Source organism: Pteropus alecto, unplaced genomic scaffold, assembly GCF_000325575.1.
Source record: "Pteropus alecto unplaced genomic scaffold, ASM32557v1 scaffold78, whole genome shotgun sequence".
Taxonomy (NCBI): domain Eukaryota; kingdom Metazoa; phylum Chordata; class Mammalia; order Chiroptera; family Pteropodidae; genus Pteropus; species Pteropus alecto.
In genome coordinates this window covers 9,932,426-9,942,450 of record NW_006443124.1, presented here as the reverse complement: position 1 = coordinate 9,942,450, position 10,025 = coordinate 9,932,426, and positions in this window count along the sequence as shown.

The following is a 10,025-nucleotide window of genomic DNA, read 5'->3' as shown; positions in this document are numbered from 1 at the left end:
CTCATAATTAAAAAAAATTTTCTGCAGTATCACTTATTATATTCACTTTTTAATTGTTTTAAATTAATTCATCTAATAAATTAATTTAGTAAATTAATCTAGTATTATTTATTCTCTTTTGGTAGTGGTGGTCCATCTTGCCAGAGGTTTGTCTTGGTCATTTCAAAGAACTAACTTTTGCCATTTATTTTTCTATTGCTTCTTTGTTTTTTATTTTGTTCACTTCCATTCTTATTTTCTTTTTACTACTTTCGTCAGGTTATTCTGTTATTATTTTTTTAATTGTTGAGTTGGATACTCAGCTTATGAACTTTTAGTCTTTTTTTCCTAATATAGTTTTTAAAAATATTAATGTCTCTCCAATCATTGCTCTAGCAGATTCCCACAGATTTTCTCCTATGATATTCCAACGTCCTCCACTACCAAATATTTTGTAATTTCTTTTATGATTCTTTCTTTTCCCTATGAATTCTTTAGACACACTTCCGAACATAATGGGGTTGTTTTGGCTATCTCTCTGTTTTCGACTTCTCATTTTATTTAATTAAGATTAGAGAATATAGTCAGTATAATACCTATTCTTTGATATTTGTTAAAATTTGCTTTACGCCCTAGTTCAGGGATCATGAAACTTTTTCTGTAAAGGGCCAAGTAGTAATTATCTTTTACTTTGCAGACCTTATAGTCTCTAGTATAACAATCGACCCTGGTAGTATACCGTGAATGCAGCTAGAGACAATACGTAATAAATGAGCATGGCTGTTTTCATTCTTGATGGTTTGGGTTTTCTTTTATTCTAACCTGAAATCATTGTCTTTTAACTAGTGAGTCTAATCCATTTACTTTTACTGTGATTTCAAAATTTATATTTATACGTACTAAATCAGTTGGTATATTGGTTTAGCTGCTTTTGATAACAAATTAAAACAGCTTAAACAAGATGGAAATTTTTATCCTTCACATTAAAGTCCTAACTGGTATGATGGCTCCCCAAAATGTTATCAGGGACCAGCCCCCTTCTTTCTCATTGGTCTGCCATCCTCAATACGCATTCTACTACCTTGTGGTACAAGACAGATGTTCTAGCTCATGCTATTAGGTCTAAATTCGGGCCTACTAGAAGAAGAAAAGGAGATAGAATTGGGAATTTCCTTTCTTTTTAATGGCTACCCAGAAGATGCAACACGACTTCTGGTCACATATCATCGGCCACATCTATCCGTAAGGCAGGAAGAGTTGTCAATTTTAAAGCTGTTTGGCTAAAAATGCTATTACCACGTGAGAAAAGGAGAATGGATGTCAAAGATTAAGTAGTAATTCTGGCCACATCTGTCATTCTACTTTGAGTTCTCTACTTATCGTGTCTTGTCTTTGCTTTTTCTTCCCGCCTCTTTTCCCGTTTTTGTTTAGTTTAACCAGATCGTCTTATCGTTATTGCCCCTACCAGGTTAGAAGTTATGCATTTTGTTTCTTATACTTTTAGTAACAACTTTTACATTTTTTTTCCATACACAACCATTTTAAGAAAATCTAAATATAAAACATTAACCCTGCCCTATGAGCGGATCCAGGTTTTATGAAATCAGAAGCTTATTCAGTTTGGGAGTCTTCTTTAAGCAAAAACAGTTCAAAAATTCATCCTGCAGCTTAGGCTTCCTTAGCTTCCTGATAAATTCACTTTCTACTTTACTCTCTTCCAAAATAACAGAAGGATCTTAGAATGCTTTACTGCAATGATCCTTTCCATGTTACCTTTTATGTTGCCTAGTACTTTTTTCTTTCTCGTTTTTCAACCCTCCACTCTTAGTTGCCATTGTTGTTGTAGCTTTTTATGTACAAGGTTTATTTAGACTTTCCCACACATACACTTTTTTCCCCTCAGTATTGCTTCTTTCATTTCCCTCCTTTCTTTGGGGCTGAATTCCTTCTTTCTAAGGACTCTCTGTAGCACTTCCTTCAATGAGGGCATGTAAGTGAAAATCTCAGTCCTTTTTTGTCTGAGACATCTGTGTTTTGCCCTCACTCTTGAACAACATGAAATTTAATGTAGAATTGAAAGATGACAATTCTTTTCTCTCGGCACTTTGAAGATAGTATTCCACCCTCCTTTGTTGCTAATGAGAAGGCTAATTTAACGATCATTTCTTTGTAGGTAATTTTTCTTTTTTCTGTGGTTTCTTTTAGGATCTTCTCATTGTCTTTGGCATCATGAAGTTTCACTACAACACGGCGAGGTAAAGAGTGACTTATACTTTTCTCTGCTCAGAACATCACTGTGATAGACGTGGTTCCATAGGGTAGGGGTTAGCACGTCTGCTTTACACACAGATGGTCCTGGGTTCATGCCCCAGTGGAGCCATGGTCCATGGTCTACCGCCATGCCACCCTGAACAAGCTTGATGTCTGATCTCAGAAGCTAAGCAAGGTTGGGCCTGGTTAGTACTTGGATGGGAGACCACCTAGGAAGATCAGGTACTATAGGTATAAATAATAATAATAATAAAAACCATCACTGTGCCTGTTCAGTCTGAGGATTCATGGAGCCATCATTTCTGGAAGATTCATAGACGTCAATTCTTTGAGTATTGCTTCTTTCCCATTCTCTCCATGGCCTTCTGAAATTCACGTTAGAGATGTTCTATCCTTTGTGTGTCTTTGTCTCCTTTCCTCATTTATTTTCAGTCTCCCAAAAATCTCTGTTGAATTGGTACATTCATCTAAAGAGAATTAAGAACAGGGGGGGGAAAAAAAAAACAGTTCTCTGGAAGGTGATTTTTGTGTGTTTTAGTAAAAGCAAATTTTACTTAGCAGCACCCTCTGGGGGCCCCAGCAAAACTCCCGCCCACACAGCCAGCCCCCCCGCCCCAGGTTTTACTGCGCTTTCAGAAGAAAACAAAGATGAATGTTAAATCAGAAGCATAAGATGACTTAGAGCAATAAACTGCCAAGTTAGAAGCAAGGACATCAAAAGATCTCCCAAGCTAAGTAGAGAAAAGGGAAATTTTTTAGTGTTCTCTAAACCTTATGATGGAGATCAAGGGACCAGTTTCCATGACTGTGGCCCTTTCAACTGGGCTCAGACCCTTTGAATACATTCCAAGACAACCCTTCTCAACACTTCTCTATCACCATCCGTGCCCTAATAATTCAGGGCTGTTGTTAACCACCTAAGGGACCAGCCATGAATGGATTGGCAGGGGTGAAGGGGGATGATGGATTGGCAGAGGTGGAGGGACACCCCCACAGCTCGGTAATCACCACCTTCTAAGAAGAAAGCTGAATGTTTGACAAGTCCAAGTCCTACAGAAGCTCATCCCACCACCCCAGGTCTCCTGGGTAGCATCAGAGAGAAGAAAAAGGTGAAAAGCCAGGACCAGGACCTCTGGGAGACCAGACTATGGTCTGGGGTCGTGTTCCTGATTTGTAACATTTCTAGCACTTCTCACTGCTCTGCAGTCAAGGGCTTGAGTTGCAGTGGGAGTGGTGTGCATGCTGAGGGTAGCAGGGAAGACAAAATGCCTGGGTCCTGGCCACACCCTGAAGAGGACTGCAGCAGGCAGAGCCCAGGGAAGCCTGCTTGGAAGGGCTCTGCTCGTCACAAACCTCTTCCCCATTTTCCACTCCTTGACTCCAAACATGCTCTGCAAACTGGAAGGAGCTCTGGGATATGGAAGGATACAGGATCCACTGCCTCGTACCTACAATCCATCCATCACTTCCCACGGCACCAGCCTTCTCTTCTGTGAAATGGGCATAATAATAATTGCCTACCCACTCCACAGGCTGGAGGCCTGTTCTGAAAACAAAAGAGAAAAATATGTTTTAGTGTCTTGCAGAGTGCCATTCAGTTCAGAAATTTTTGAGAAATCTGGTAAATGTTTATTTTATATTCTTAGAACTAAAGTTTTATTTAAATAAAATTTGTGTCTATGGCCATGCCACCCTAAACAAGCCTGATGTCTGATCTCGACACTAAGCAGGATTGGGCCTGGTTAGTACTTGGATGGGAGACCACCTAGGAAGACCAGGTGCTGTAGGTGTAAAAAAATAAAAAATGAGGGATTGTAAGCTGACAAGGTCTTTGCAATCTGTGAAGTCACCCAAGGGTTGCCTTGCAATCCTTCTCTCTATTAAAAATTAAATAAATAAATAAATGAAGTTTGTTTTTAAATACATGATTATGGTATAAAGTATTTTTTAAAAATTAGAAAATCCTAAGATAAAAAGTAAATAAATAAAATTAAAAAAACCTAGTTCTCTCAGCAACCAGAGAAAACCACTGCTAATAATTAGGTATGCAAACACTGTCCAACCTTTTTTCCATACAGGTGTATTAGTTATTGCTTTAATTTAACACCAAAAGCATTTTTGGTAGTAAATATTCTTCTATATCATCATTGCTAATGCTTTGAAGTCATGGATTTTTCCAACTGTATCTGGCCCATGGTAAACCGGTTCATTAGTTAATTAGTAAATATAACCAATCTCTACTGCTGTATATTTCCACGGTTTTTCACTTCTAAACAGTTCCGATGTGATGTATGTACAGACATGTTTGCAAATATCTATTATTTTCCCAGTGGCAGTGGAGTTGCTGGATCAAAAGTCTGCGCGGTTTTTAAATACTGATACAAATATGGTGCCAAAATGGCCCGTCGAATCTTTGTTGAAAAATAGTCCCCGAACCTCACACCACTCGCCTCCTCGGTGCTTAGGTCCCGCCTAGCCCACCTCCTCCAGAGGAACCTGTGAAGACTCTGACCGTCCCGCCCCAAATCCAGAGGTTGGGGAGCTAACCCTACACTCCTCGGCGCTGGGACCCCGGAGGCGAACTCCCCCAGAGCGGCCTGGGCCGGGCCTCCCGGGCGGGATGAATTTCCAAAGAGTTCCCCGCGGGTGCCATGGGGCCCATTCCCATGCAAAGCGCTGGGCCAATGTCAAGGTGCGGCACAGCGGGGGCGGCGCCGCGCTGGAGAGGGGCCGGGAGCGCGGCCACTTCAAAGCGCTCCGTTTGGGGCCTGCAGAGGAAGGCGCCGGGCTCGGAGGCCCACAAAGGGCAGCCTCCTAGGGCTGTGCCCCTTCCCCACAGGTCCCGGAAGGGGCGCTCGTGGCTGGGCCAGGCCTCGCTAGGCAGGTGGAGACATCCTCTTCACCCATCCTCGCGGGGGAGCCCTTCTCCACTTCCCAGCCCCACTCAGGGACCCAACCCGCAGACCCCCGGTGCCCCCAGCCTGGGGCACTTTGGGTTCGAGATGCGAGTGGCGAACGCCGAAGACCAGCCCCACCCAGACCAAAAGTAACACCCTGAGCTTTTCCACCGAGCAGAATTCCCCTAGCCTCGGCTTTTGGTTTTTGGGTTAGGAGCCAGTGTCTTAAAAGAAATGAGAAGTTGAGTTTTGAGTCTGAAAGGATTAAAACTGTCCCTCCCCCTCCCCCCACCAGTTCCACTATTACTGCAGCGTTCGCTAGTGAAGGCAGCTGGAGGGGTGGGTGAAGGGATCCTGGACAGAGCATGGACTTGCCCTGAGCTCAGGCCGCCAGACCTTGTGTAGGGCTCAGAGATCCACCCCACCCCCTCCGCATGGGAAGCGGGAAGCCAGTCCCTACTCTCCTCATTCCCTTCCCCTGGTAACCCCTGAATAGGAAGCAGTTTTCCTCAGGGCTTCTCACATCTGAGGTTCCTGGTGGTGGAGACCCACCACCCCACTGCAAAGGGCCTCAAATAGCTGAATAGCTGGCCCTAGGGTCTAACCTCCATATCCAGGGAGTAAGCAGCCTGAGACCATCTTGCAGACACCTTCTAAGGTATTTATTTGTTCATTTTTCATTTATTCCACAAAGGTTTGTTAGATTCCCGCTATGTCCTAGGTGCAGGGATTACAACTATGAACGAATCAGATAAAACATTCAAGACTTTGGATGGAATTCAAAAGAGAAAGGAACACAGGCACATCAGCCTGCCCCAGAGAACATTCCTGCACCTGATTAGAACGGGATCCAAACTCTGCCCCCAAGGAAGGGGAGGGGCCTGGAGCAGCTCCCCAGAGCTCTGAAGGGGCTCCCATCCCTCCCGCCGGATTGTGGCATAGCGACTAAGGCTCAGGCTTCTTCCGTCCTCCCTTCTGATACTTGCAACCAAGAAGCCAGCAATCCAGAGGAAGCTTCTTTCTGATGATCCAGGTGGCTGATGTTAGTAGACAACACCCTGCGGTCAATGAGCAAGGAGCCTGGTGAGCTGCAGGGGGTCAAAATCCAGCTCTGGATGGGGGCCAAATGCCCATTGGCATCTGACCTTCAGCCTGCAACCTAACCATCCTCAGGTATAGAAATGTCCCTCTCAAAGCCACCGGGAAGGCTTGGGAAGGGGGCAATTGTTTTAGTTCCATGGGTTCAGGCTCCAGGTTCCCCCACTCCCACCCCAGGGATGCTCTTCCCCAACCCCAGTGTGACTTCCCGCAGTCCAGCTGGGAACAAAGAGGGCCTCAGCATCCAGAAACCTCAAGACCTTTAGAAGTCCCTCTCTGGGGATGTGGTCTCTCCTCTTGTTTCTTTATGAAAACCCCAGAGCACTTCCCAATCACGCTGTGTAAACAGCTCACCACCAGCCTCAGAGCCCTTAGACTCCACAGGGAAGGACAGGGTGAGGTGCCGGGGTAGGGGGTGGCGCCCAGAAACAGCTGGTTCTGCGGGCTGTGTCTATAGTCAACAGGCCCCTGGCTTCCAGACCCAGCTGGAACATGTGTTCAGACAGCCTTACTAGCCAAAACTGTGGACTGGCTATCTGTGGCCGGATGCCCATGAGAACATACTTCCCAGCAGAGGGAGGAGCCCAGGGCAAATTCTCCCTGAACATTGACCCCAAGGGTGAGGTGGACCCTTTAGGTAACAACCTAATGCAGTGATTCTCAAAGTGTGCTCCTTGAACCAGCAGCCTCATCTGGGAACTTGTTAGAAAAGCAAATTCTCAGACCTCCTGAGTCAGAAACTCCAGGGTTCTGGCCCAGAAATCTGTATCTTTAGAAGCTGTCCAGGTGATTCTCATGGACAACAAAGTTTAAGCATCAGTATTCTGAGGTGAGGAAGACATATTATTTAATCTTTTACTTGAATACCTCCTCTGATGGAGCTCTCATCACTAACCAAGAGAGCTATCCTTGAGCTGAGCTAGGCCTAGAGTCACTTATAAGGATTTACTTGGGATGATGACAACCTGGAAACAATGTGAATGAATGTTCATCAGTGAGAAAATGGGTAAACATCCTAGGGGAATACACACTTGGGAATACTAAGCAGTCATTAAGACAGAATGAGGTGGGTGCGCAAAGATCTCTAAAATGTACCGTTAAGTAAAAAAGGAAATTGATAATTAACAGAACTCATATTTACATAAAAAGAGGTACACCAAATAAAGTTAGCTTTCCTTGTCTCTAAATACATATAAATGAAAATTCATTGAGAAAAAGACTGGAAGGAGACCCGCCTAACTGATACTCCGAAGGAGGGGACTCATATGAGAGAACTCTAGCTTTAACCATGATGTTTATTTTTTTTCTAGTATCTGTATTTACATTATTAAAAGTCCATTTTAAAGAATGAATACAAAATTTGAAATGAAATCTAATTTAAAAACGGAAGTTAAACCAGAAGCAAGCACTCTGGAGTAGGGGTGTCCTGCAACCTGGTGTCAGGTGCAGAGCCTGGTGGCTGGTGGTCGGGCGCTGGAGTCCTGCCAAGCCACCCTGAGAAGGGGGAAGAAGCGTCATATAGTACATGAGCAAGGCGGTAGGTTTTGTTGCCTGAAGCGCCAGTCAGGGCAGGTTGACCTAACCTACAGGGTATCTGCAGCAGCCTTACCCCTTCAGGGTCTCTTCCCCTCCTGCTTCCTCCAAACCCATCCCAGTCACTCAGCAGAGGGAAGACCATCGGCTTCTTTTTCCCAAAGGGAACAGAAAAGCCGGACAGGGGCCTCCAGGGTGTCTGGCTCAGGGAAGTAGGTGGAGGTGATATCTGCTGAGCCAGGAACCTAAGAGGAGCTGCTTTCGTTTGGGGACATATTACATCTCAATCCTGATCAGTTGAACCAACATGTATGGAAGGCCCACTATGTGCTTGGCTAGATGCTCCCCTTGTTTACAGAGCCATAGGTGATCTAGGTCATTGTCACGGCCTGCTGCACAAAGCTCTCTCCTGGGCCTTCCCGGGTGTGGAGGCTCTAGCTGAGGCATCTGCTGGTGGGGCCGAAGGGCCACTGACACCCCAGACTTTCACCCCAAGAAACCCACTCCCCACGAAAGCCCAGGGGCCAAAATAGAAAGAGAGAAATAAAGGTTGTTGTTGACATTAGAGGAAAAACCAGGCTTCCTGTTTGAACTCAGGCAGGTACTGGAAGCTGTGAGTAATGTAGAATCTTGGCCTGCCCTGAAGGCGGCCTGCGGTGGGGGCTTCTCACACTTTCTGTGAAGACTGGCTTTGAATCACTCATTCGCAGGGGACCTGAGGCCCAGCAGGGCAGGCTGTATAGGAAGACCACTGCGTCCATGCAGGCAGGCGACAGGACAGGTGGGCGGCAATAACTCACGCTGCGCGCTGTGGTTGATCACCCTCTGTAAGGACCCAACATCACACACTGAGGGATTCTCGTGTCACAGTACCCAGTGGCCTTGGCTCCCAACACTCAGACCATTCCCAGGCCCTTGGAGGCTAGGATTGTCCCCTTTCGTTCCACTTGGAGTCAGGCCAGTGCAAGATGCCATGGGTCTGGGGACCCACTCTGGACTGGGAATACTGGCCTGCAGGTACCAACTCCCTGTGAGACCTGAGCCAGGGCCCTTGACCTCCCCCAGACCCAGATCCCTGTCTGTAAAGGGACCTCATATTGGAATAAAGTCTGCAAGCCATCTAGAGGTAAAATCCCGGACACCAGGCTAATGCCTTTTCTCATTCAAGCCTCGCCGCAATATTCCCAAGTGACAGACAAAGAAACCATCCTGTTCTAAAATGTACAGTTTTCAACTTTATTGAGCTTTAATTGACATATACTAAAGCATACATATTTAAAATGAACAATTAATAAGCTTACAGCAATCATTACCACAATCAACACAGCCAACGTTCCCCTCACCCACCCCCCAAGCTTCCTCTTGCTTACAACTCATTACTCCCTCCTTCCACCCCAGGCCCAAGCAACCTGATTACCGTCCATGTAGATTCCTTTGCATTTTCTAGAGTTTTATATACATCAAACCATACAGTATGGACTCTCTTTTGTCTGGATTTTCTCATTCCACATAATTAGTGTGAGATTTACCTATGCTGTTACACATAGCAATAGTTCATTCTTTTAGATTGCTGAGTACTATTCCACTGTATGGAATGCAATATACCACAATTATTTTTCCATTCACTTATTGGTAAACATTTGGGTTGTTTCCATTTGGGGGCTATTACAAAATAAGTTGCTCTAAATATTTGCATACAACTCGTGTGCATATGTTCTCATTTCAGTAAATATGAAGAAGTAGAATGTCTGGGTCATTTAACAGGTATTTGTTTAACTTTTCAAGAAACTGCCAAACTATTATCCAAAGTGGTTTTACAGTCCCATCGGCAGTACGGCTGCTTCCATCCTTATCAACACCTGGTGTGGGGACCAATTTGGGGATGGTCTTTTTTTTATTTTTGGCATTCTGATGGATATGGTAGCGGTATCTCATTGTGGTTTTAATTTGCATTTCCCTGATGACTGATAATATTGAGTGTCTTTCCATGTGTTTACTGGCCATTTGTATATTTTCTTTAATGAAGTGTCTATACAAATCTTAACATCTTTTAAATTGAAATACATCTTACAATTGATGTCGTAGTATAGTTTAACAGGCAGGGAGTGTTTTTTTTTTTCTTGGTGGCACCTTACAAAGGATAAAGTCTTAGATTCATGAAATACATGAAGTCACTTAGCCTGGGTCACACAGTAGATGGCGTACAGAGTGTCCAACCCTGACCCTGTGCTTTAAAACAGCACAGTA